The sequence below is a fragment of the Streptopelia decaocto genome (assembly GCF_964273445.1).
Source record: "Streptopelia decaocto genome assembly, chromosome: 8".
NCBI lineage: Eukaryota > Metazoa > Chordata > Aves > Columbiformes > Columbidae > Streptopelia > Streptopelia decaocto.
The window spans coordinates 18,233,763-18,260,402 of record NC_138662.1 but is presented as its reverse complement, the minus strand read 5'-3'; the positions used below and the strand labels follow the sequence as shown (position 1 = coordinate 18,260,402).

General features: G+C 45.7%; 1 protein-coding gene across 5 annotated transcripts in view; it reads left to right on the top strand.

Annotated features, from left to right (window-relative positions):
- SLC6A6 (solute carrier family 6 member 6) overlaps window positions 1–26,640 on the top strand; it is a 116,219-nt gene that overhangs the window by 19,685 nt on the left and 69,894 nt on the right. The window lies entirely within an intron of this gene.

The window sequence follows — 26,640 nt, the reverse complement described above, 5'->3', positions numbered from 1 at the left end:
AATTAACTGAATAATCCTTTACTTGCTTAATGATTTTATAACTCTTCTATGTAAGATAAACTTGTCATTAGTTCATTTAACTTCTCTCCTGCATTTTGTGCATGAATAGCATCTAATCTCATGGAGATTCCAAGTCTTGGAGACTTAAGTTCTTGCAATATATAAAATATGGTGATCAGAACACATTTGGACAATTAAAGTTGTCATAATGTTTTTCACTGATATTTTTAGTATTATTAATAATAATTACTATTATATTATTAAATACAGTGAGCTGTCTTATATCCCATGATGTTGTTTTCCACTTTCATATTTACATTTATTAGTAAATATTCAATTAAATTCATCTTTCACTGCTTCTTATGTGACATATTTTGAAGAACTGATTTCAAATCTGCGTCTTATAATCTGTCTGCAAAATAGTCCTTTCTGCCTAAAATTCAACTGAAAGGTTAAGATCAAAAGTACGATAATATTACTGAAGACATCAAATTACTGAGCGGGATTTCTCTCATTACAAAAGGACTGAATAGGAACACAAGATATTCCCTACATACTGCAGACTTTCTCACTGTGTGATTGTTGATATTATAGTTCATGTTTTCAAGCATTCAAGTAATGGACACGAAATTGGAAGCAGGAGGAAAGGTACAGAAATCATACCTGGAGGCAGTGGGGGAATGAGAGAATTCTCATTCAATACCAGTGAAATAAATTCCTGTCCACAGGGCATAGGCATTGAGAGGAAAATAACTTATATGAAACCAAGGGCTGTAACAGCCTAATTTTGTTCTCTGGACCCGGATAAATTTCATCCTAACGCAATAAATAAATATATAATATAAAGTGTAATGCTATTTCCTGATTCATGATCTTGTTAGACTCCAAATAAACATATATCATGCTGGAATTGTAATAACACAGGCTTAGTACATATAGACAGAATTGCATCCAGCTGCTAAATATGAAGAAAAGGTACCAAAAGGGAATGATTTAGAGGAGAATAAAATTCTCCTTTAGACTCAGTGATGATTCTTCTGTGTTTTCCCCTGGAAGATGGTCCTTCTTCTGTACAGATATTCCTAAATAGTTTCTTTCTTGGGCAAAAAAACACCCCTACTGATATTAATTTCAGATTTTTCGCTATATATTACCATTATGCTGTAAGCTGAAAAGTAACTTTAAAAATTAGAAAGTTCAGCAAAAGAATTTAATATGACATCACTATCTAATAATATGCAGCAATATTAGCTATCCATGTGTCTGTAGCAATATAAAACTGTTTTCTCTTTGCACCCGGTGTCACCTGAAAATGTTTTTTTTCAGGCTCAGGAACAGTGTAGAGTCCATATTTGTCACATATTGTAGGAACAGGAGAAGGAATAACAACAACAACAACAGATTTCATTATTACTACCATTATTGTTGCTGTTCTTATTACGAATATCGTTTATTGCAACACCTGCCATGTGGCTGGTGATTTTCAGACACTCCAGCGCTCTCACTTTGCTCCACAGAGCTCATAATCCAAGGACACAGAATCACAGAATGCCCTGACTTGGAAGGGACCCACAAGGACCATCGAGTCCAACTCCTGTCCTGACATAAGTCAGGGAAGAAAATATCAATAAGCAACTTATGGAAAACATATCTATAAATCAGCAGGCTCCTTTATAGCAATAGAAGCAGAGATTTGGGTGAGCCCTGGGAGGCTGGAGAGGGCTGAGGGTTTGGCGCCTGGTGCGGTGGCCTGAACGCAGAAAGAAGGAGCTCCAGAGCTTCGAAGGCTTGAATTTGCTCCATGCGGGATGGGAGACTGGTTGAGGACTTCAAACCCTCAGCAGGGGAGGTTCTTGGTGAGCCTTTGTGAGCAGAGATGTGCTTTGAGATGGCAGCAGTGGGGCAGCCGTGGTGTAAATCCATCCGGCTGTATGGATTTCAGCGCCGCCCAGCTGAGGATTTGGCTAGCAGCTTACAAATCCCCAATGTTTCACACATCGGAGTACAAAACAACTGGTTTATTTTCAAACTATTGTGTAATCGTGAGTCATTAGCCTCTGCTTGAAGAGGATCCAGCTACCTTGTCAAGGAACCAGAACAAAACTGCGCATCTCAGGTGACTTAGTTACACAACGTGGAAAACAAACTCCTTCTGCCAGCGTGTCTTGGGCAGTCCTTGCACATCCCGAGGGACGTGTTTGGTGCCACGGCCTGAGATTCTCCCCATAGCAAGGCCAGATCTGTGAAATTGCTTCTCACCCAGCCTTAAATCCCATTTAAGTCCTCAAAATAGATTCAGGAGGATTGTGCTGAAAGGGCGATTTTCACCCTTGATGGCTGAATCACTGTCACATCTGTGTTGAGTTGCAGTACAGCTCAGTCTCTGAGGGAAGAGGATGAGGATAAGAAATAAATGGCCAATGCCTCTTTAAGAATCCCTAAGACTAAAGTAATAAAAAGGAAATACAATAACTCAAATAATAAAACCATTATCGTACAGATTTCATCCAAACTTTCCCACAGGGAGGCCACCTGGCTTGTGTTTTACTGACACAGCTGTTCAAACTGGTTTTACCTTTGCTACAGAAAAAAGTAGAGGAATCTGAACAGCTGTTTGGGTTCTTTTTTTTAATGCCTTCAGTAAGCAAAAATAAAGGCAGGTGACATGAATAAGTGATGTGAAACTGCCTCCAAAGATGCTTTAAAAACTTTCTGGGACCTCATCCGTAGTGAATAAAGGTCTGTTGGGTGTGGGAGGAGCTGAGCCGGACGAGCAAGTGGGACATTGGCGCTCACTGCTGCCCAGGTGGAGCATTAGCTGTCCAGCATCTCTTCTCAGGAAGGAAAGACTCATTTAGATTGGGACAAACTTGGTTATATTGGAATCAGTCCACATTAACCCCACTGACTTCACTGCAGTGACTTAAAATTTCCATAACTGAAAAGCACCCTCCAGAACTAATTTTGCCTAAAACCATCCATAATCAGCTCCAGGGAACTACTCCTGAAGGAGGTAGCTGAAGGGAGAAAGGAAACAGAGCTTGTAAGGATGTCTGAATAGCCATCATTTCCCAATGAAAAATGACATTTTTTTTTCTATTTTCAAAACCACAGTGTTGGGGGGGGTGGAAGAGTTGGCGCTGATTAGTCCTGCCCCTCCTGACACCCAGCGCACTCAATAGCATCCCAGCAGGTTCATGAAGCATCTGGGTTAACTGGGTGATGGAATGAAACAAGTGGGAGCCGTTTCGCTTTGGGTCGCCCAGCGTTTCACACACCTCTCGCGGCAAAGCCTCTGCGTTGCCAAGACAACCCCGAAGAAATACGAAATCCAGAACAATACCCTGTGTACAAGAAGCCTCCTATTCTTTTAGTGCACGCGTTCGGTTTGAACGTCAAGAGCAACACTGCCCTCCGCATCAACCCAGGTAAGCCCAGGTAAAGCTATAGGTGATGTCTGTAGGATTATAATGACTTGCATTTATAGCTTGTCTTTTGTCCTGATGGCTGCCAAGGCTCAAGGGCTGGCACTGAGAGCCTGAGCAGTGTTATTCCTGCAGTGCAGCGTTACCTAGAGCCGTACAGATGGAACCAGGAGGGTTCCTGACAGCTGTCGTGAATGTAATTTGGGGCTGGGGAACTGACTGCTCTCCCCAGCCTGGCTGCGTGGGAAGGTGTCTGCGGCGAGCAGGGGATGCCGGGCTGCGATCGCCTGCCTTTACAGTGGTTGCTAAAGATTTCTCAGGCAGCTGAATGCAAGGTAGTGCAGCCATAGAGGTCTTTTCGCTCAGTAATTGGGATGCAGCGAGCTGCCCGCAGTCTTTAGGTCAAAGGAAATATAAATGTGACTTAAGCCTCTTTACTTAAGGACCTGGCTCAATGCAGGGCAGTGGAAGGTCTGGAGCTTTGCGTATGTTAATGCTTATTTATTTAACCCAAATGAATGAACATTGGACAAAGGTCCGGGAGGTCAGAATAAACATCTTCAGCAACTCTTAGGGCATCCTCTTGCAGGCACCAGGAGCTTTTCTGTTTCTCAGAGAAAGGCTATGCGCACTTTGTAAATATAACCTTCGCTTTTCCACATTCTCTCCATATCATCTAAGCTTCCTATTTTATTCCCAGTGCTAGGTAATAAGTGATGCTTTTGTTCTGAAGAATGCTAGGAATACTCATTTTACTATACCTGAAGTTGGCACTGACCTCCTCATTAGGAATGGCTGCACCCTTAGGAAGTAATCTAAGATCTCCATTTGGTTAAAGCTCTTTAATAAATAGAGGAGCAGCACTTGGAGGAGGGGACACCGGATTCTGCGTAGTGGTGCATCCATTTTACTGTGCACCCAGTGTGAAGACAGACCCATTTCAGCCTGCCTTGAATCATAGCAGCATCCCAAAAGTAAGCAGGAGAAACGCCATCATCTTTTTCATCCTTCCATTCCTTGGCTCTCCATTCCCTTTGTTCTGTCCTTTGGCATCAGCTGCCTGTCAGGATGTTCCCAGTAGGAAACTTGGCAGCATTCCGGGTGTATCCTGATGAACTCGGTCTTTACACAGAGAGGGATCCCTGGGGGGAATTGTAGCCTCCACTGTTCTGCTGCACCCCTAGAACCGCATAATGTTCCTCCTTTTGCAGTTGTGTGCTGGGATGCAACAACTCCAGGACGTTTAGCTCCAGAAGGCGAGTAGCAAGCAGTAGTAGCTGGTACTTTGGTGTAACAGGAGCACCAAACCAGCAGAACAAACCCGTTGATGCTGAGGATGACATGTCTGTACTATTGACATTCAGGGTTTTTAACCTGAGATAGCACTAGCTTAGTCCTGTAGGGTGAGCTCTGAAACTGGTGCCGTATGAACCGAAGCACAGTAAGTCTGGGGTTCACTTTGGAAGCACAGACCTGATCCAGACTGAGACACAGGTGTAGACTGGCCATTTTAGGAGCAGAGGATCAACCAAGGCAGTGCTGAAAAGCGAGTGTTGCATTTTGAGCATCATGGCAAGGCACGCTGAGGCAGAGCTGGTTCTGCTCTGATGGCTCCACCAGCATGTCCAGAGCTTCAGCGTCCACGTAGGTGACAGTTTCTTCCTGAACTGTGGGAGAAGGAGCCTTGTGAATGAGATGCGGGGCTGCACTTCCAGCAGCAACCCTGGAAACGACAGTTCTGCCCTGTGCCTCCTTTGTCTCCTGAAGAACAAACTCTGCATCACACTGAGAACCATCACACCTCCGTTCTATTAGAAGACACATCGCCGAGGTGAGGCAGCCCTGAGCTCAGGCCACTCTGTGCTCCTGTTTTAGCACCATCGAAACAAACTGGAAACCCCTCGCTGCTCCGGAACAAAGGAGGTGCATGGTAGAACTGCAGTTTCATAAACTGTCGAGTGGGAGTTGGAGCTATTATAGAGAACATCCCGTTCCAAAAGGAAACAAATGACAGCCCGACGCTGCCGGGTAGCGGTGACGTGCGCGGTGCAGCGTGAGTCAGTCTGTGCGAGACTCAGACACGGACCTAGAGGGAAAACATTTGTGGCAGCGGGACCGATCACATGCTCGTAGATGGAATTACCTCAGCTCGTTTTTCATGGGGGTGTTAATGTATTTGCTGCACTTCTTGAGCAAAAGGCAAATAGCAGCACAGAGGAAAAAGTCGCGTGTAGGAGCCGTTCTATCTGTCTCTTCTTGCAGCCTCCTGCTTCCCACCCACACTCCTGCACAGACGGTGATAATGTATCACGAGCCTTTTGGTATATCACTGTTTCGTTCAGTAAAATGGAATGTGCTGTTGTTATTGTTGTTATTTGTGTTGTTTAGAATCCCCAAACATGTCCCATTCCAAAGGCACAGGTCCATGAATGGGACAATCAAGTGAATTATTAGGAAAATATTTTGTTTATCACTGAAGTGGCGTCTCGCTGTGATAGTCTACAGCTCAGCTGAATGCTTGTATTCATTTAAAAATGAAAACTGAAGCCTAAGGATCCTTTTAAGGCCCTAAAGGAGTCTGTGGAGCTAATTCTCTGGTATGTGGGGGATGTGTAATGATGTATAAATTGTGAAATGAATTGGGCGTTTACTGGAAAGTTATGGTGATCTCGGGGGTAATGTCAGAGATAAGAAACCCTGGCCATGGTTTGAGGACGAGGAAGCTTTAGCAGAAATACTACCTTGAGGTTTTCCCATCCCAGATGTTTTTCCCACCATTTCTCTCCTTGTGTGACTCTGCAGCAAGCCGCATCGGGAACTGGTGGGGGTTAAAAACCAAATGCCCTGTAAAATAGGAAGGATTTTGTTTTCTTCCTCCTTTTTTTTTTTTTTTTAAATTTGTTTGGTTTGGATTGTTTTTGGTTGGTTTGTTTGTTTGTTTCAGTCTATTGCGACTCCATCAGTTCCCCAACCAGCGTGGCCCCGGGAGCAGCATTGTTGGCCCAGCTGAAAGGCCTGAGTGTTGTGTGTCCGGGGGGAAATGCTGGTGGGGCTGATGGTGGGAACTGCGACAGCTTTGCCACCAAAATCTGCAAATCAGTAAACCGTAACCAGTAAAACATTGCTCCATTCAGCGGCAGAACAGAACCACTGCTGTGCCTCCAAGAGGCTGGAGTGTTTCTTTGCCAGGGTCGGAGGGACAAACCGAAGGAAGGATTTGGTTGCGCAGGGTACCGAAGTCTCATGGTTAAAAAAGGCCTCAGAAAGCAACAGGAGCCATCAGGTGTTCCCCATCTCTTGTGCTGGACTCTCATAAATGTATTTGACCTTTTCACGGAGGTTGAGTCAAATCTGAAGCAGGACTGCGGGTTGGAGTTGTAGTCTAATCCTCAGCCAGGACCCAAATAGCGTGAGCTCAGATCGATGATTCAGAGCGAAAGCAGAACTCTCCTTGCACCGGAACGGAGAAGTTTGGGCTGCAGCTTTCTGTGTGTAATTGCCTGGTTGACATTTAAAAGCAGTGGAAGCTCACCGGGCACCCTTTGCCACTGGCCACGGAGAAGGCCTTGCTGGTGTAGCTACAGTGTGTCCATAGGTGAGGAAACGGCCCTTGGTTGGCTTTAATCTCCAGCAATGCTAGCAAAAGCAAACAGGTATAAAAATGCTTCATTACACATTTTGCTTGTAGCAAAGCCCTGGCAAACCAAGCTGGCTGCTCCTGCCACAGGGGGGTCTGGCTTGGAGCCTGTGGGTGCCTATCTCCTCCAAACGGGGAGCCCAGAGCTGGAGCAGTGTCTCCAAGTCATCATTATCTGCTGCATCCTCCTCTGCCCTGGCACGGGCACCCTCCCCTCTTATCGCTGAGGTGGCAACGTTTTGTTTGCACAGCTGAGCACTCTTGAGCTGACTCTGCACCCACCAAGGTCATAAAGTCATTTGATCTCTTGACCAAAATACCTGTTGTAGCCTCTGCTCAGAGCTACAGGACTGCTGCTGGTGTAGCTTAACTTTCTGCGGTACTACAAAGGCAACCTTCCTGGAAGAGGGAATGGTTTGCCAGTATTGCAGAATGGTAATTTTATGCCCATAAAGAGCTCTTAAAGCAGTTTTGAAAACCAGCCGCGCCCTCGCTGTCCCGCTCTCAGATGAAGTGCCAGCACCATCAAATAAAGAGGTGTTTGGGGTAGCAGCCAGCGAACAGTTAGTGTGCGGCACCGCGCCGGGGATGACGGGAGAGGGTTTGCCTGCTAGTGGGCGTGAAAAACAGGGCTGCTGCTCCTCCGGCTCGCCTGTGGCATCCCCCACGACGGATCGCGGGCTGGAGCCCCCTGTGCCAAGCCGTGGTCTCAGTATCTCGCTCTCCCTGAGGAACAGTCCTGGCCATTATACTTGGCACAAAGCTCCAAAGAAACACCGAGGGGCAGCCGGCGAGCTGGGCCCCGCCGAGGGGCTGATGTCACCGGCCAGCTTGGCTCTGATGGGGACAGAGGGCTCTTCATGGGCCGCAGGAAAACACGAGCTGCGTGGGAGGCGACACGTCGCTCCAGGAGGGAATGAGGCGAAGGTGCTGGAATGACCCTGGGAGCGTGTGGGGGGCCACACCTCGGCCCCCAGCGCCGAGGGTTGGGAGGAGGTCACCTCCCATTTGGCTTTCTTCCCTTGGGTTGTTTTGAACAATTCTGCCCTTGTTTTAAGAAAGGATGGAGGCGGGGGAGAATGGTTTTATTTTAGAGGAATTCCCTGTGACTTGAGCTGCCTGAATTAGTAGCAGGGGAGATGGAGCAGAGGAGGATGGTACATGTCCAGAAGCGAGGGAGGGAGCTCAGGCTCACCCAACAGCGTGACCAGTCGTGCCTGGAGCACGTCCGATCACCGAGGTACCTTTGCTGGGGTGTCTCGCTGCCCCCAGCCCGCAGTCGGCTGTTCTGTGTCGGCGAACAGCGTGGCAGAACTGACAGAGGCGCGTGGCACCAGGGCCATATTTTTAGCAAGGACGAGGTGCAGCGCATCACACAAATGAGCACAAGTATCATCGAACCCGCTGTCACCAGAGCAGGGAAGCACCTCCCAGCACCTGCTGCAGCTGTTACGGGGGAAAAGGGGGATGCTCAGGGTCTGTGTGCAGCGCTCCCTCTTGGGGAGGGGGCTCACGCCATCGCTTCTCTGTCTGTAAAGTCAAATTCCTAAAAGTGGCAGCACTTGTGATCGTGCTGACACAAACAGTGGTTGCTGAGCATTTCTGAAAGTCTTTGAGATTGCCTAAAGAAAAGTGTCGAGTACTGATGATGATAGAGTGCATTATATCTAATTATAAAAACCCTGGAATCGGCTATTTCCCCTTTCTTCCGTCATTCTGATATAATTGGAAGCAGGAAGACATTCACAAAAGAAATATTGTTTCTGTGAGCAACCCATTTTTGCAGATTTTCGCTGAAGGTTCAGAAAGAACAAACTGAAATAATCCTACAGACTTTGGCTCGCTTACATAAAGCCTAAACTGGCCACTGCATCTGATTTTTCTAAATGGTTCTTTTATGTCTGCGAGGAACTAAGTGAAACCTCCAGATTTAAATATCATTGAACTGTAGGACTTTGGAAATCCAGATTCAGTGGTGGGTCAGCTTCAGAGCCTGAAGTTAAGATCTGTAATTGTGAGTGGACATGCTGGGAATCAGGATGAGTAGCAAGCATGCAAATTCAGTATTTAATTAGGAGTCACAAGGAATCAAAATAGACAGCGAGTTCCATTAATGGAGAGGCAGACAGAAGCACTGAGCGTGATTTCCAGTAGATGCGAGGTCACACTTGACTAAGTTGATATGGTTGTCAGGATTTTATGAAAGTGCTCACGAACTGCAAAGTTTCATGAATTTTCTCATGACCAGAGACTCACACCGTGTTTACTATTTGCTATTCACTACTGTCACTTTTCACTAATAGAGGCAGGAAAACAGCATCAGGTGACTGGTACGATCGTCAACATATCTAATGAATAGCCAGGACTGAATGGCTGGAGCAAAGGATGGTGAATGCCTTAGAGTTAGAAAGTGATGGGCCGTGGGGTTTTTTTGTGGGTAACAAAGTTTGAAAAATATAAGCTTTGGTTTTCAAATGATTTGCTAACTGAGATAGGGATGTGTGCTAAATTTGCAATTAATATTATTTTAAAGAATAGATCAAACAGCTCAAGCAGATTTCCTCTAACTGACAAGTTCCATTAAACAAGAAAGGTCATTCTTAGTAGGAGATTTTAATATAACACTGAGAACAGAGAACAAAACAATGAATGGAAACATATCAGCAGTCAATTTCCTGAGAATTCAAGCCTGCATTATACTTTGTTCTTTGCTACAGCCACGGCTCTGTAATTATCAAGCGTATTCATAGGACTTTTTCCTATTGACACTCAGCGTGAGCGTGGCTGGAAAGAGATTAAGCTTTTGTGGCCACCATTTGAATTTGTCGAACTAAAAACAACCTGCAAGGCTGTGGGGCACTGGATGTCTCGGGGGATTTGCGATGGTCTGCGGAGCCCGTGGGTCACAGGTTCAGACGTGGGCGCTGGCGGGTGCAGGACCCGTAGCTCTGTGTCCCAATCTGGGTGGCTGGCTCCGGTTGCTCCTTGCTGGAAGAGCTGGCACCGTCATGAAGTGATGACTGATGATGAGGCAGATGCTTGAAGTTGTTCTTCTGTTGTATGACTAAGATATGCTTGTTGGACCATAAATGGGGATCGCCGGGTAAGCCATCACCCATCTGCTTTTCCTTGGAAAAGGACCTTCGTTCCTCCAGGACTCCCATCTAGTCTATCCCATAGACACTATAGCTGCCTCTCAAGCTGGCTTCTAGGTCACACCAGGCTAGGTTATCCCCACCAGTGCTACCAGTGGAACCTCATTTTGCTATTATGCATTGTCTTCATGCTTCTCATGTGCCCCATGCCTGGGAATCCACCACAGTGTGGGAATGATGTCTCTGTGAACTGCTCCCTGGCCAGCTTGCGTCCTTGGGGAGGACGTGGTGGGCATGAGGAGCAGGGCCCGGGGGCTGCTGGTGGTGGCTGCGAGGAAGATGCGGGGATGGGGATGTGGCCATGGGCCGCGGGGGGGTGAGCGAGGCAGGTGTGGCTGGGGACAGGGGTCCTGCAGAGCTGCGGGACAGGGCGCTGGGAGCGCCTCCAGCCTGAGGTTCTCCAGAAGGTTCATGTTCATACTCATGTAAAGAGAGCCTTGATTTCATCTGCATAACCTGGCGTTTCCTTTCCATAGCACAGATGCACTGGCCAGGCAGGACGTGTCTCCCAGGGAGCACCGCATCTATTTGCTGTTTGGTGCAAGTGTGGTGGCAATTCAGCCCCTCAGCTTGCAGCCTCGCTTCATTCCCCAGAATCGAGCACGCACCACGTCTTTTCACACAGGTCTCTGTTTCTGTGTAAACAACCATTTTAGCCAAAGATGGAAAACCAAAATCCTGTTTACTCAGGCTCCTTCACAGTCCCATAGAGCAGGAGTGTTAGTGTTGGTGTTCTGGCTCAACCCCAACTCAGGTAATTACTGTGCATTCTGCCCTACTTACACACCCCCCATAGTTTCAATTAGAGCAATTGTTTTCATTTTTCTTTCCTGCCCTGTCAAGTATTAATACAGTTGCTGGTAAGCTGCTGGTGTGGTCCCTTGCTTAGGTGTTGTGTTTCCATGGTAAAGGCAGACATCCTTGTATGCACACCTGGACCGAGTCCTCATTGGCACAAACTGGTGTAATTCCATAATGGAGCTGCATTGATTTGCACCATGTGAAGATCCAGCCTTCCTACGCAGCCACCTTCTTCCCTCTCATTAAAGGCTCTGTATGAATGCTCATGATCTGTTTATTTTTCTACTCACTCTTCCGCTCGGTTTGCAAATAACCTGAGTTTCGAGTAGTCGTTTACACTTATGGTCACAGTGGTGGTATATAGAGAATACAGCATGCAACTTTTTAGTGTGCTTTTCCCCAGCTATTTAAAAGTGGCGCCATAGGGATATCTGAGCTCTTTCACTCTTGGCTGTAGTCGGGTAGATAGAGTTCATAATGAGTGATGGTTTATGTCATGAATTGCTGGAAAATATGTTCTTTGGAAATACATCTCTCTAAATGTACCAGGAGCATTAAGAACATGGAAGGATGCCTGAAAGCTACACAGCAACAGGAGATTACATGCTTGCAGCTTCAGCCACCTGGCATGTGGAGCATTAATGTTCGCAGCTGAGGGCTGCAGCACTTACTGTGCTGTTTATCTGATCGACTCAGCCTTCCTTTCATCTGGTAAAGAACGTGGCTTGAAACGGCACGTGTTTGGGCTGGTGGGCTGTGTGACACACGGTGGGGTGAGGTTTGCTGGCTGATTCTCTAGTCTGTCATGTGGCCCTTCGGATGTTTTTGACCATCATATGTATGTGTTGGATGGACGGATGGTTGGGTGCATGGAGGCTCGAGCAGATCATGGCTTAGGCTGCTGAGCTGCTCAAGGCTGTGGTCGTGGAGAGTGACAGGGACCTTTCTAGTGACCTCCCACTAGAATAAGGCCCACATGCGGAGGTACAAGTAAGCTGGCTGTGATTTTCTACATAAAACAAGCAGGCATTACCTTTCCCAGCACTCCCGTTGGACAGTTTCCTGAAATGCACAAAATGCATTTGTGGCTCAGTTCTCAGCAGCAAAATAAGGTGGGAGCAGATTCTCTGCAAACATCTGGTTGATTCATGCAGGAGGCAGTCGAGTTGCCTTCCCGTATGCGTCTGGCACTGTGTAAGATACTGTGATACACCTGAGAGTCTCCATGTGTCACACGAGCTCTGTCTGTCCCTAAAAGAGGGTCTTCTGTAGGTCCTGTATTTTACCTGCCAGCTCCCTGCAGGTGCCTTAGGTGATCACAAGCTTTTAAAATAGCTCTTCTTAATTTTTTATCCATATGGGGAGATATTTTATGTCTTCAAAAACTTCCCCAGGCTTCTGTATTTCTAAAATGACGGTGGCCCTATAGGTTTAAAATGACAGTCGGCGTGACCCCAATGCTGGCCTGCCAGTCTCTCTTCCTTATACATGAGCTGTTTGCAGAGTCAGTGCAATTCTTTATATACAGGGTTTTTTCACCCCCTTCATGCAAAACAAAAGGGTTTGGTTGTTTTCCCAAAGCAAACAGTCTGTGTCAGCTGTCTAAAAATCTCGACCAAACAGCACGAGCTGTTATATCCACGTCCATGAGCGGCAGGTCACAGGTTCCCCGCAGAAGTGCCGGGGAAGGTAAACAGCTCCGAGCACGCCGTGTTTGCCACGCCATTCCACTGCACAGCAAAAGCTGCCCCCAGCCTTTCTCCCTCTTATGCAGCAAATCACATACCGCTTTGTAACCAGCAGTTAATAAAAAGAAGCCAAATGATCGTTCTTTACAAGACTCTTATTACAGCCCACCCAAGACTTTTCCCTTGCACGAATAGCCTGTGGGAATTTAGCCACCATGAGTTAATTCAGGATAGGTTTTAACTCTTGGGCTCAATCTAAAAACAAATCAAATACGAAGGAATACACCTTTCGTACCGTGCTCTTCCAGAAAGAGAAAGTTCTAGGAAGACAAAAGCCCTAAACAGCGGAAGGTTTATTTGTACTGGTCTGTATGAAGCCAGTTATTATCCTATCAATTGTTTGTGTAGCCGCTGTTTACACAAGTGGAAGATGGCACAGCAGAACACGTACCAGCAGTCTGCGTTGTCTGATGACGCCCCTCGATGACAGAAGCCGGAGTGGGGTGTCCCCTGGGCAGCTCACGCTGGGGTTAGAAGGGATGAGATTTGCCCCCTGCAATGTGGGAGAGCTTTAGGGGTGCGCTGCATTTAGGTGGGGTCAGGCGGGCATGGCCGTTCCTCCCCAGCCGTGCCCAGGGGAGGGCTCTGGTTTGCTGCCCGATGCCTGGGGGTAGTTGCTCACGGAGAGAGGGGTCTTTGGTTTTGCAGTTTGGCTGCAATAAGAGCAGGAGAACCAATCGCTCCCCGACACCCTCCTCTAATGTTTGCAAAGGGTGTAATTGTGGTATCCCACCCGGCTTTTGCTCAGGCTTTAGAGGAGAGCAAGCAGATGGAAATCGGGTTTCAGCTACCGTCACCTCCAAATCACTCCTCAGAGAATTATTTACCAGGTAGCGTAAGCCTGGGTATAGTGCTCCGGACCATAACGAATCATGAGGTTGCTGACAGAGACCTGACCTCAACTGTGTGCAGGGGGAAAAAGGATGTTTTTGCAATCAATTTGCTGTCTAACCAGTTGCCAAGGTAGAGACTTTAACAGCATGGATGATACTGTCCCTTCTTAACTCAAGTCCTGCCGGCCACTTTTCACACCATCTGGAGTTTGTGCAGAGCCCGCTTTGGGAAGCCGGCCAATGAAGAATTACAACTATCTAATCTTGCCTCGATAAAAGTGTGAATAAGCATTTCAGAGCCTGACTGGAAAACTACCGCAACCTGTCAACGCGCCTTAGATGGTGCCTGAGAGGGCACCTGATGACACACTGAACAGCGCGTCTCAGGAGATAAACCGGAGTTGGCTCGTACCAGACACGGGGCTGCAAACAGTCAGGTTTTCATCAACCAAAACAAAGGGCACAATGAGAATGTAACTGCTGAGCTTGGGGGAGGTGACAGCCCCATCCACACTGATCCCCATGGAAACCAAGGCACTTTTTTGAGGGCTGGGACTGTGTTTTTACAGCGGTTACTCCAGAGCCACTGTCTTTTAAGCCTCTGCAGCAGTCTCTGCTGGAAACCTTTGGTTTCACACTTTTAGTTGTTTCTCAAATGGGATGAGAGTTGGTCTGGCCTTTGGTTTCCAGTGTTGCAGGGTTCCTAGTGGTGAATTTTTTTCTCCCACCTTGATTGCCACATAGCTTTCCCCACATTGCATGTGGCAATATGGATTATTTCACTGTAGTGGGCACTAAAAATTGTAAATGGCAGCTTTTCCAACTCACCAGTGCCTGGGCGACAAGGTATTTTCTTTAGCAACGTTCATGGCTTGACATAAATTTGCTTCTTAGCATCACCTTAGAAAGAATCCCCAGACTCACCAATATGAGCATGTGTGTTACCACCTCTGAATTCTCCTTGCACTGCGCTTTATTGTTGCTTATCCTGGTGCATCAGAGATGTTTTCTATGTCTGTCATGTTTTCTCTTTCAGTCTGGCTGCTATAGGGTCTGAAGGTTAACTACAGAAACCTGTGTCAAACTGTCTGAATAAGAACCTGCACCTCACGCTGCTCACAGAACAATTCTGCTTTTTTTTAATTATTATTGTTTCAAGGAATGTTCCGAGAATAGGCCCAATTTGAGGCAAACCAGAATGATTCTCATGGACAAACAGGTGCCTTTATGCTGCTTTGCAGCACTGAAGAACACTGTTCTGTGGCCTTTTTGCACATACTCACAGGTAAAATCCGTGGGAGTAACTTGCCCTAAAAGCCCAAAAGCAAAAGCTGGCCAAGCCTGGCTCCATCTCTATGCAAGTGTTTCATTTTCTCTGTAACTCTCCCATAGCCCATAGCAGGCGCTGCTGCTGGATCCGTGTTGTCAAAAGGTCTCCAAGCAGGGCTGGCTGTTCCTCGCTGTTCAGGTGAAGGGTTTTTCCCTGTTGTTACTGGCATTGAGCTGTATGGTCGCTTCCAAGGCAGGCTGCTCCCTACAGAAGAAGTAATGTGAGCTGTGGATCAATGTGAGGGGCTTGTTGTCACTTAAGTGCTGGAAAAGGACCATTGCTGGGGGTAAATCTCTTAGTTCCAGCCCACCTAAGCAAGTCTGGTTCCTGCTTTGTGCTCGGAGTTGGTGTTTTGTATGCCTGGACATTGCTGTGGGGTGAGGTACAAGGACACTGACGGGATTAAATCACTGATTTCAACATTATTTTGCACCTCTTTCATTGTTATTTCTAGCCCCATGGCCTGTTGGAGTCACCTTTTTGGCAGCAATTTTACTAGGATGGGGACCCGACTTTTACAAACCTCATCCTTTGTTTCAAACCAGAACTAACTTCTGCTGGTTCAGGTCAGTGGAGCCACATCCCTAAATCATGAGGAATCAGGAGGAGAACAGCCCCTGGAGCACGTTTTCTCTGCGGTACCTTGCACAAAAGCAGGACTCACAAAGTAATTCAGATGAAGTTTCCTGAGTGGTTATCATCAAGTCACACACTGATGGGCTGGTGGTTTAAATCCATTGTAGAGCAGGGACTTGAGAGGAAACAGTCCCAGTATCACTGGCTGGGGCTCTTAATGAATATCATCACTTAATACCCAAACACCAGTGGCAAACTCCTTGGCTCCTTTATGAAAGAGTGTGCAGAGCCACCTCCATCATTTAAATCACCCATTTTGGGTTTCTCTGTGCTTCAGAAAAGAGCGGTTTGCATGCATCACCCGGAGAAAGAAGATGAGCCCTGATATGCCATTCAAAACCATCGTTTTGGCCTTTATGGTCCCAGCTGTAGGCAAGGGCTGGGGTGAAACATGTCGTGGGAAGGCAGATAACGCAAACATGAAAGCAGCACAAAACATGAGAGCCTATAAATAGCAGGAAATAAAGAACAATACTGTGATAAAATCCATAAGACAATAAAGACCAATGTGGCAGAGACCGTTTCCCCCCCACCCTTCTCCAGAGTTTCTCCTATTTCCCAAAGCTGCAGAGATCATCTGACTGCTCTGTGGTAAAGTCCAGTCAGCTCAGCACCAACTCAAGTTCTTGGAGCCTTACACAAAGTATTTCAAAACCCTGCTCCTTTTTCTTTCTTGATGTCCTGCCATGGCTATTGTGGTATTTTAAACCATTCCCAACTCACCAGCTTGTCAGAGCAAGGAGACAAGAGGGAAGAGGAAGGGGGGAAAAAAGCCCTATGGAGATTTAGAGTCATTAACAGCCTTTATAGGGTTTCAGACATTTTTGTGGTAATTCTTTGGAAAGGACACATCCATGATGAGCTGAGGTTTATTTTGCCACTGGCATAAGAAATGAGACTGTTTCCAAGAAAATGTTTGCTGTTTACCAAGAGGAGGGCAAATGTAACTAGAAAATGGCAATGGATGGGAAATAGGCACCTCGTTTAAATTTCGGGTAACTACCAGCTCCTTACCTGGCCCCACCGAAGTGGGTCAAGAACCAAGCAAGTGTCTGGTGGCTCCTCCATAGAGTGGGCACTGCAGAGCTGCTTCCCTTCTCTGGCAGCAGCAACTGAAGACAGTTAATTAACCGGAGAGATACCCATCACTCATAAGCCTGGATCTCAGAGGAACATGTCCTGTCAGGAGGTAACCGCTCCATGGGCCTACAATGTCATGAGAACAGCAAACAAGTACTCCTTGCTGTTTCGGACTGTAAACTTCTCTAGAAACCAGATTTTGCTGAGTATTTCTGCAGGACCCTGTGCTATGGTGCCCTAATTTCTGGACCGAATCTTCAAATGGGGTAACGCTGACTTACGTGAAAGGAGTTAGGCTGATTTATAGCAGTGGAGGCTTGAGACCTTATTGTAGGGAACAAGAGGATTATATTGGTTTCAGAGTTAATGTCAGAGCTGGGACTGCAACACAGGAATTACTGGGCAGGTCTCTCCATTGCTTCTGTTAACTTAAAAGAGGGAGTTGTACTGAGGAAAACCTCCAAGAATATCCGATTTAATGGCAAATCCACCCTTTTTTTTTTTTTTTCCATGGCTGGTTCTAAGATGCTTGCCTACTAATGAACGTGGCTTTTTGTGCTCAAACAATGGAGCTGCTCCCTCCTGGCCACCCAATCCTCTTACAGGACCCCACCAGGGAGATGCAAGGACAAGTTCGGAGGTGACACAAAGAGCAAGGTGTGTTATGCAACAGGCGACCGCTTTGGTTCGCAGGGATCAGAGGTGACAGCAAGGCTTTAGGAGGTCCAACTAAAAGGTTGGCTGGGCACCACTAGTGCTACATCACACTCCATCGTGAGGCATGGCAAACAAACGGGGGATTTATGTCCCTCCACAGCTGGGCCTGGCTTTCTGAGCACATGGGAGCACGTCCCACACTATGCTCTTCAGCTTTGTGTCCCTTCATGCTTTGTTATGCCGTTTCCAACTCTGTTTTGTGGGGGCAGAAAGCCTCAGAGGATCTCCCTTCAACCCCATGGACTGCTTCTTCTGTCTGAGGCCATATTTTGATCCTAACGTTTACAGTTTTCTCCTGTAGGGTAGTGGGGCAGATATTCCTGTTCTGCTTTTTTATTTTGGACAGACAAGAACATTTAGAGCAGGGAGATGAAGCAAATCAGCCAATTCTTATCTTCTGACTCCTGCTCAGTGCTTTAACCCTCACCCACCGTCTTTCCTGGACACTACAATGTTTGTAAGGGGTCCTGGCGGCTAGAAATTTGACTTCATCTGGTTTATGAAATTCTGCTTGTTCTGCCTTTCTTCATCATTAGCCCACAAGGCAGCTCATGTGCTTTTCTGTATCCAACCTTTCTTTCTGCCTTTTTTTTTTTCATGTTTCCAGAAGGACTTGTTCCTTCGAACAGATGAACCACACACTGAGAAAATGAACAGGCCAGATTGTCTGGTGCTCAGCACCCACCACTGAGGACAGATTTTCCGGAGATCTCAGTTTCCAAGGAGGCATCTAAATAAGTGGCAGATACTCAAAAGTGGAAACGTGCCCACTTATTTTGGTGCTCAACTAGTGCTATGGCTGCTTTGAAAAACTCACTCTGCTATGGCTGTTCTCTTATGCTACAAGACCTCCAAATCTCCCTCTTTTGTACCCTATTTATGTCTCTCTGCCACGCTCATCCTCGTGCCATGCTCCATCGTACAGGTCCCAAGTGGTCTCCTCCTGCATGTTGCCGTGTCCTTCTGCTGTCATTGAAAGGTCAGGACGTACATACACTCATATTTCCTTCAAGAGGTCCATCAGGGATAATGCCCCAAACGCAGAACATATGTGCAACATAAATTAATTGTTAAAGCTAGTGCTGATTGAAGTTTGGTAATTCAGCCTGCGGGATATACCATATGTTTGAAGTGTATTGTCCAAGTTTAGATGTTAAACTCCCAAGGGCAGGGACCACTCCTTCCTCTGTGTTTACATAGCATCAATAAGACCAACAGTGCTTGGGTCTGAAATACATTAACCTCAGCCAATGCATTGTTAAGTTTAATAATGACTAGTTAACATTAAAGCACAATGGATAAAATATATAGACAAAGACATACTTTGGCAGAGATTTTTGTCATGTTTTTGGTGCCAGATTCCTACCCAAGTAAATGGTCACTGATCATCTGAATCACTGACATTGTCTTGGAAAACTCACCCTGCAAATTGCATCATCCCGCTTTTCCCTTTTTTGACAATTGACACTAAGCCATGGATCACTATTTTAGTCAGAGCCCACCTAAGTAAAAAGTCTGGAATAAGAAGGGATCTAAACGAGATGCCAAACAGTGAACTCTGGGAATCACAGACCCAGGGTGTAGATGAGCAAAGGAAATAAAAAGGTTTTGAATGCAAGCACTTAATGTCATTTCTTATTATTTACCTCATTAATTTGTAGTCCCCAGAAACCACACTCAAAGGTTACTGTGCACAGGCCCTCCAGCGAGAGGATAAGCGAACTATAGGAATAAATCCAAACCCTGTCTGAACTGACAGGCTGTTTTTCAGAGCGAGTTATGCAACATGTTAGTACCTCTAGGTATAGGACCACTGGGATTTAAACTTGTACAGCAGATGGTCCGTGCATCATTGCTGGAATGCGCCCGCTGACCCCAGGGCAGAGCCTGAATGGACTTCAAAAGAGAGACTGAGCATGCTTCAAAGTGTTATTGTTTAAATGTTCCACTAAATGGGGACTCCGGAACAAAATATCTAGCTGAGGTCAGTCTGAAAAATGTCAACACACATAATGAGAAAACAGTGCGTTGTGTGAGAAAGAATATTTAATAGGGGTATTCTGGCTATTTTGAGTTGAAAAAAACCACTTTTATCATGTGTGTCAGCAGGTTGTCATCATCTAAGTGTCTTTCCTCATCAGCTGGGAGCTTCATTTGCTTCTGTTGGAAAGAGCAAGGTCTGTATGTGAAGGTCATAAAAGCCTTCAGAACGCGTGGTTTGTCCATAGGCAGGTACGCTGGGAGAACCGTCAACCCGAGTTATGGCAAAGGTGTGTTCCATACAGCACTGACTTATCCTTGACAGCCTCCCTCCAGCTCGTTTCAGAGGAAAGCTTGTAAGGACCCCATGTTTGGTTCAAGAGCATGATCCTGTGATTCATAATTGTGTACTGTGTTGTGTTCTGTTCCTCCCAAAGTCCTTAATGCCCACACATGGCATATACTTTCACCAGTGCAATCCATGAGTTTTGGCTTCTCCTCACTCTATTCGGGGGGAATTTCAGTAGGGAAAGGATTGGGTTAGTGTTCAAATCAACAGGATTAATATTATGAAGGAAGATTTCTTCTGCAAGTCAAGCTTAACAAGGCCAAGCCTTGAGTAAGAAAGTTGAGATTTGGCCTTTGATTTGCTGGTCTGGCTGGGCTGCATCTTAGCTGTTGTAAATATGAACAGTCCAGTAGTTTTTATTCTAGAAAATATTTTCCATGGTGGCCACTGGCAATTCGACATGGGTGGCTGAAAAATAATTTCCTTTGCTGGAAGCTAACAGCACCAACCTGAACTTTCCCAGCACCTCGTCCTGCCGGAGCTTGCCTGTGTCTTGATGGAGACACCTCACAATAACACGCAGATTAAAAGCGAACCCTCCCTGCAGACGTAATAATGATCCAGTGCCAGGAAGAGAAAACAAGCCCCATGTTAAATAAAGAGAAGGCTGGTTCCTTTCACATATCAATATTCAATGAGATCAGCTGACTTGTTATGCTGGGGTGAAAAAAAAGCCACCAGGCAAAGTAAATGGCTAAAGGAGACCTGTAGGAAAGTGAGGTGTCCTGAAAGAAGATAACTTGGGCCTGTTTGTAGTCTCTGTATCTTTGCGGCTTGTTGTAACTGACGCAAAACTTGAATAGCAATCAATTTAAGTGATTCAAAAATAGCATTCACACCCTTCCCGGAGTCCCCGTTACACTCGGTATCACTACTCAGCTGTTAGCTGTGGCCCAGATTAAGCAAAAACTGCCAAACCGTACCTAACTGAGTAGGAGTTCAGCAAAGCTTTCAGGCTTATGCTTATCTACAGTGTATGCTTAACTTCAGCAAGTATAGAAACTCTTTGTTAAATAAGACTTTTAGACCTGCAGAGAGCTGATAAAAACATCATTCAGAGTTTCACCTTTTTTATTCTGTTTGCAGAGTGCTACAAATAGCTGATACTCGGTGTGCAGATTGTTGCAAGTATTCAATGGTCGAGATTCAAAGTGTGTCAGTAAGTTAAAGGTGACCTGTTACCTCAGTGTTCCCAAAGCAGAGGAGTTACAACACATTTCTGATTAACATAATTGGTTTTAGGAATCCTGGTTCCCTGGAAATAATGTCACTCCAAACCAGATGCACTCTGCAGACTCTCCAAACTCGAGCTTGTTAAACTGTTCATGGAGAATAAAAAGCATGAGTCAAGATGAATTGAATTTATTTTAAAAATCCAGACAAAACTTTGCACAACAGGGAAATAAACTCCAGTAAACTGAAGGAAAAGATATTACATCCATTACTCAGCTCACATTTTTTTACTCAAGTATAATAGGACTATAAACATTTTCTGTCAACAGCTTACAAAGAAACTTGTTCTGAAAGTGATGCATGGTGAGAACTTGCATCTAAATTGGGTACATCTAAATTAGACTCTGAATACAGAACATTCCCAAAGGTGACTTTTGGTTAGAGCTAGTCAAGTAACGCAAAAAAGGGTTCACAAATATTGAAAGAGAAAACACCCCCCAAACCTCACAGGAGTCCTCCCTTCTTATGTTTATTGTGCAGGAGTATTTGGGGGACAACGTGTTTATTTGGGTTTGCACTTTGCGGGCAAGCAGCCCCCAGTTCTTGCAGAAATAAACGCTGTTTGGTGTTCTCCTCTTAGAGTGAAAAACGTGGCCAAGTGTTTTGCTGAACAAGGAAGGACTTGTAGATGCACTGGGTGAGGCCTATAATATTTCAGTTCTCAGCTTTAGTAGGTGGCAGAGATTCTTTCAATTCTCTTGCTCATTTACATTAAGCAAACAAACAGAATTCCCAAACCGCGAAGCCCACAAATTATGTATATAGCTAGTCTATGTAATCACAAGTTTCCTTTATGGTTACTTTTATCTTCCCTCTCTCTCAAGCTTTCCTCTGCCTATATTGCTGCTTGTCTTTATTAAGCCCCACATTCTACGAACATTTATGTGCATGATTTACTTTATGCTTTTAAGCAGTTGCAGAGAGTTCAATAGGTGTTAAATAGATAATGAACTAGAACACAATAGAATGGCGTATCTGCACAGATCGGACTGAACTGAGCGAAGCTGCAGCTGTACAGAGAGTTCAGCACACGGGTAAGAGTTTGCAGGGCCCCGGCTTGTATGATCCCCCAGAAATTACATTTGTGTTTGTGCAGCACCTGGCACAGAGGGACTTTGAATCTGAGTGGGATCCCCAGATCCCAACGTGCTGTAGGTAATTAACTGCTATAGGGACTATAATTAGGCACCAAACAGCAAGTACTCAGAGTTCAAGAAGCCTCTAGCACAGGGTTTTGCCGGTACATCTGCTGACGTTTGCATCTGTGGATGGGTCATCAAATGCTGCCTGTTTTGGGAATGCTAAAAGGTTCCCATCACCCATCAGCTGCTACCTGACCTCTTTAAAATAAACTTGTTTTAATGGGCATGTGCCTGGATCACCAAAGAGACTATCAAATTTGGCACCGTGCTGCAGGGGGAAAGCCAAGCCTGGGTGAGAGTCCCTGCTCTCAGATACCCGATCATCAGGTCAAGGTTGTGGCACAGTGACATGGGGCAACGAGCCCCTTGCCTGCCCAGCGGTTAAATCATCATTATTCCAGCCATTTGTCACACACCGTTATACAGGGGTATGCTTAATATCAGCTAAAGGAAAGGTGAATGACTGCAAGCACTCTGTCAGGGCTTGAGCGGATATTCAGCAGCGACAGCCGCGTGCCAGGCGAGGGGCCCAGCCAGCAGCTGGCAAGGCATGTTTTGTGTTGCTTTGTGAACACAGACTATGCAAATGTATTCAAAGGATGTTCTAGAGGCAAATTGGTTGGAGCTAAATTTGCCCAGATGCTCTTGAGTCTGCTTATTAGAGCCCTTAGCTTGAAAATGAGCTGGAACTGATGAGTTGAATCAGAGCTGACTTTGGGATCTTTGCATATTAAGAAAACCACAACCGGATTAAATGTGTGTATGTCTGTGTAGCATGGAAATTCAGCTCTGATGTCTCCTCCCGCTACTCCCAAGATGAGGGCTTCACAATGCTAAATCTGTGGGAAGCTCCTGTAGCGGACTGAGCAACTATTTTGCCTTGAGTTTTTAAGTTAAGAAAAAATTTAAAAGATAGTTTTCTCTTTCATCATTTGATTTTTGTACCTGCATTTCATTTTGTCTGCGGAGACACTCCTTGGCAGCGAACTCACGCCTTCCCTCTCCTCTTACATGTTCCATTACCAAAGGTGAATAATTAAGACAAATATGAAGAGAGAAGTATGTACTCGTTTACTGAGATAATGAACATGGAAGATGAAATCACCTCAATCCTGAATTAAAAACAACTGCTCGAGGATCCTGTTATAGAATCACAGAATCATTTTGGTTCAAAGACACCCTCAAGGTGACTGAGTCCAAATGTGGCAAAAGACACTGGAAGGTGGCGAGATGTGTTGTGTTGATAGCAGTGGTACTTTTGCTTCCTTGGACTTCTCCCCCTATAAATGGCAACTGTTGAAACCTTTCTTTCACCTGAGTATTGACTTTCTACTCTAATGCAAGAAAACTGTCTTGAGCAGCGGCGTAAGCCAGTTTCTCCAAGACAACTGGTGGAGCGTATCTGCTCGGCCACAGGGCATTTTCACAGATTGACCGTACGTTTGCCCTATTTTGTGGCCACCTCTGCAATCGTTTGGAGAGCTCCAGGGCAGCGACTCTGCCATGTCACCCTAGGCCAGATATTCGCTGGGATCAGCCTTGTCCGTACCCCCGCCTGGGTGTACAAAGGTGGGAAAAGGCTGGGCCGTTTCCTGCGCTTAAACAACCCTGCACTGTTAGCTCAGGGACAATTGAGCCTCTGGTGTTTATACTGTCTTTGTCTGGATAAACTGTATGGATACAGTCCCAACACAGTGGCTAGGAGATTTTCTTGCTGATTTTCGTGGTGCCGGCATTTCACCCTCAATGTGTATTTTAGGCATCCCTGTCTTGAATCAGTTTCTTAAGCCTCTTAAAACTGTGTTGAGGTTATGCTTGGATTTCTTCTTTATTATAGTACTTGTCTTTTGCTGAGGAAACCAAAACTGGGCACAGTTTTATAATGTGTGGTCTTCTTGGTGCCCTATAGAAGGTAAATGTCACCTCTCTGTGTGACACATTAAGTGATCCCTTTGCATAGTCTCCTCACGTATCCCCAAAGAATTTGACACCAAGGATGTCCCAAGAGATTGTCCTCCCAATGGCACCCTCCAGGATTTGAGCACTCAGCTCAATGTAAAGCTCAAAATACTGCTGAGACACACACCGATACTCGGTATCTTGCACTTCACAGAACCCAGATGCATTTTACACACTCCAGCTAGGAACTGGGGTCAAATCACAGAATTTATCTTCTTTCAGCCTTCAGCTTTTCTAACTGTGTTGTGATGATTAGTCTCCAGCTGTGAGGAAATACAGAAAGCTTCTTATTCAGTAAGTTTTCAGTAATCCTAAAGAAGCCACTTCCTCCTTCCCCAGAATGGCACAGCCTGTGCTCCTTCAGAAACATCTTCCTAAATAACACCAGACGCTGAAAATACCTTTCCAGCCCCATATAGCACTTATAGCATAGTTGCACTGACATTCAGTTCAACGTGTTTACCATTTCCTTCTGGATTCTTCCTCGCCTAATTCTTTATGGTGTGTTAGCTCAGCTAAGCGGGGAGGGGGTCCTGTAGAGGTGAGACTGTCTTGTGCTTAAGAGAGAGATGGATCTATTTGTATTTTTTGCTTGCCTTTGCATTCGATTTGTGCATCATCCTGGGACTGTGTGCAGTTTTTCAGCCTGAGAAACATCTGGAAAAAGTGTTCAGTAAAAACTACAGATTTAAAATAAAAACAAAAATAAGCCCTACCAAACAAACCCCTGTATTTGTCCCTAGAGCTTAATGACTAAACGATGATGGCATAGAAGGTTCTGGGGTTTATCCATCCTCAAACATCCTCAATGACAATTCTACTCCTGAGAAGAAGTCAGAGCTGGTCAGATCGAGCCCTGGCATCTTTCAGTGGATTATTCCTAAAATAAAGAGGCTTTTCCAAGCCTGGTGGTTTCAGATGTTGTGATCGGTGTTTATTCATTTGTCCTCTCTTTCCATGGAACTGGCAATGGCTGCTGTTTCTGTATCCAATACCACTGTTATGTCTGTTCCTCTAATCTAGCTACTTATATGGTCTCCACCGTCGTAATGTTTGAGCACATCCCAAGAATTAAAAAAGTACTCCTAGAACAATAACAAACTCTCTCATTTTTCCTTCCCAGCCTGATCTTGAGGTTTTGTGCCTGTATGTGTGTGAGGAAAAGCTGAATTGAAGAAATGGGTCCTACCTTCAGCTGTGAAACCAGACGGGGAAGGGCTGGCCAGGAGAAGCCACCCCAGTGACCAGGGCTCTGCCAGGACCCTTGGCCCCTGTTTTCTATGATTCTTGGAATCTGACAAGCGGTGAAAGTTATGAGGAGAAAAGGGTAGACGTGGGTTTTTATTTTGATGAGGAAAACCAGTATTTCTGCCTAGAGATGAGTTACCCTGAGGAAGTCTATTTATTTTGGCCACGTTTGGATCAAGACCAGAGTTTCTGTGTGTTTCTTCTCCATCTTTTTCTGGGGATTGGTGTATACTGTTCCTGTGGACACTGAAGTCACCCATGGCAAAGTTTATCCTGCAAATTCAGCCTCTGTTCTAGATGGCTTTCCCTCTAGAAGGCCGTGACTACTTTTTAATGGCTTGTTGGGAGCCTGGTCTTATCTGCTCCCTATGGCCCAGTTGTGGTGCTCTGGACCCACAGCCCTGGGGAAGGAAAGGCTGATGAGCCTTCAAGTCCATCAGCTTTGGGCTGTATCTATGGGGAAAAAGTGAATCCCATGTGCATGAGATGGGCTAGGTCTGTGGTGAAGGTTTAAGGGCATTAAATCCTACCTGAATAAGAACAAGCTGAAGCTCTTGCCATGTGTTCTGAATCCAAGAGGAGCAAATGGAAGAATTACCAATGTATAAAAATATAAGTAAACACATGCCAATGTTAATTGGAGGAACGTGTCCTTCCCACTGACCTTAGCCCATGTGACGGTACCTCTGCTGCAAGGGACATGAGCCCTTGATTTCTCATCCGCAATCAGCAGACAAAAACCTCATTTCCAGCTGAGGGATTAAACTGCACGTGAGGAAATGATTGCGTGCGTACTCGACACACCTTTTTTTAGACCTGGATCAGCGAAGAGAAGTATCGTTATGTCTCATATTTGGGCTGGAAACTGAGCAGTTTGCGTACTTGCAGGAATGAGATACAGTTGTCTCAGAAGTTTTTGTTGGCAATAGGACAGGCAGCTGTCAACACTTCAGTCTAGAAGTAGATGCAGCTTATTAGGACAGTTGGATATCATCAGATTAGCTGGGCTTGGAGATAGGGTGAGACAGGAAAACATATGACAAGAACTGGCATCGCAAACCCTCCCCCTTCAGAAATACTACCTCAAAACCAAGGAATGCTGTGGTCCATCAGAGCCAATATCAATAGAATATATCCTAATTTAAGGGCAGACTTGCCAAGTATTTCAGCATGAGTTTCAGTGCCCCTGGTACACATAAAAGTTATGGCATCAGTTCTAGATTAGTTACTGGGGCTCTGGTAATGATGTTCCTGGCATAACACTCCTTGCAAACACATACTTTGGAGGAGTTCCCATACATATTTTATTGTCCACCAGAGCTGTGGTGGCAAGCTGTGTGAAATCTATCCAGAAAACTGGAAAAAAT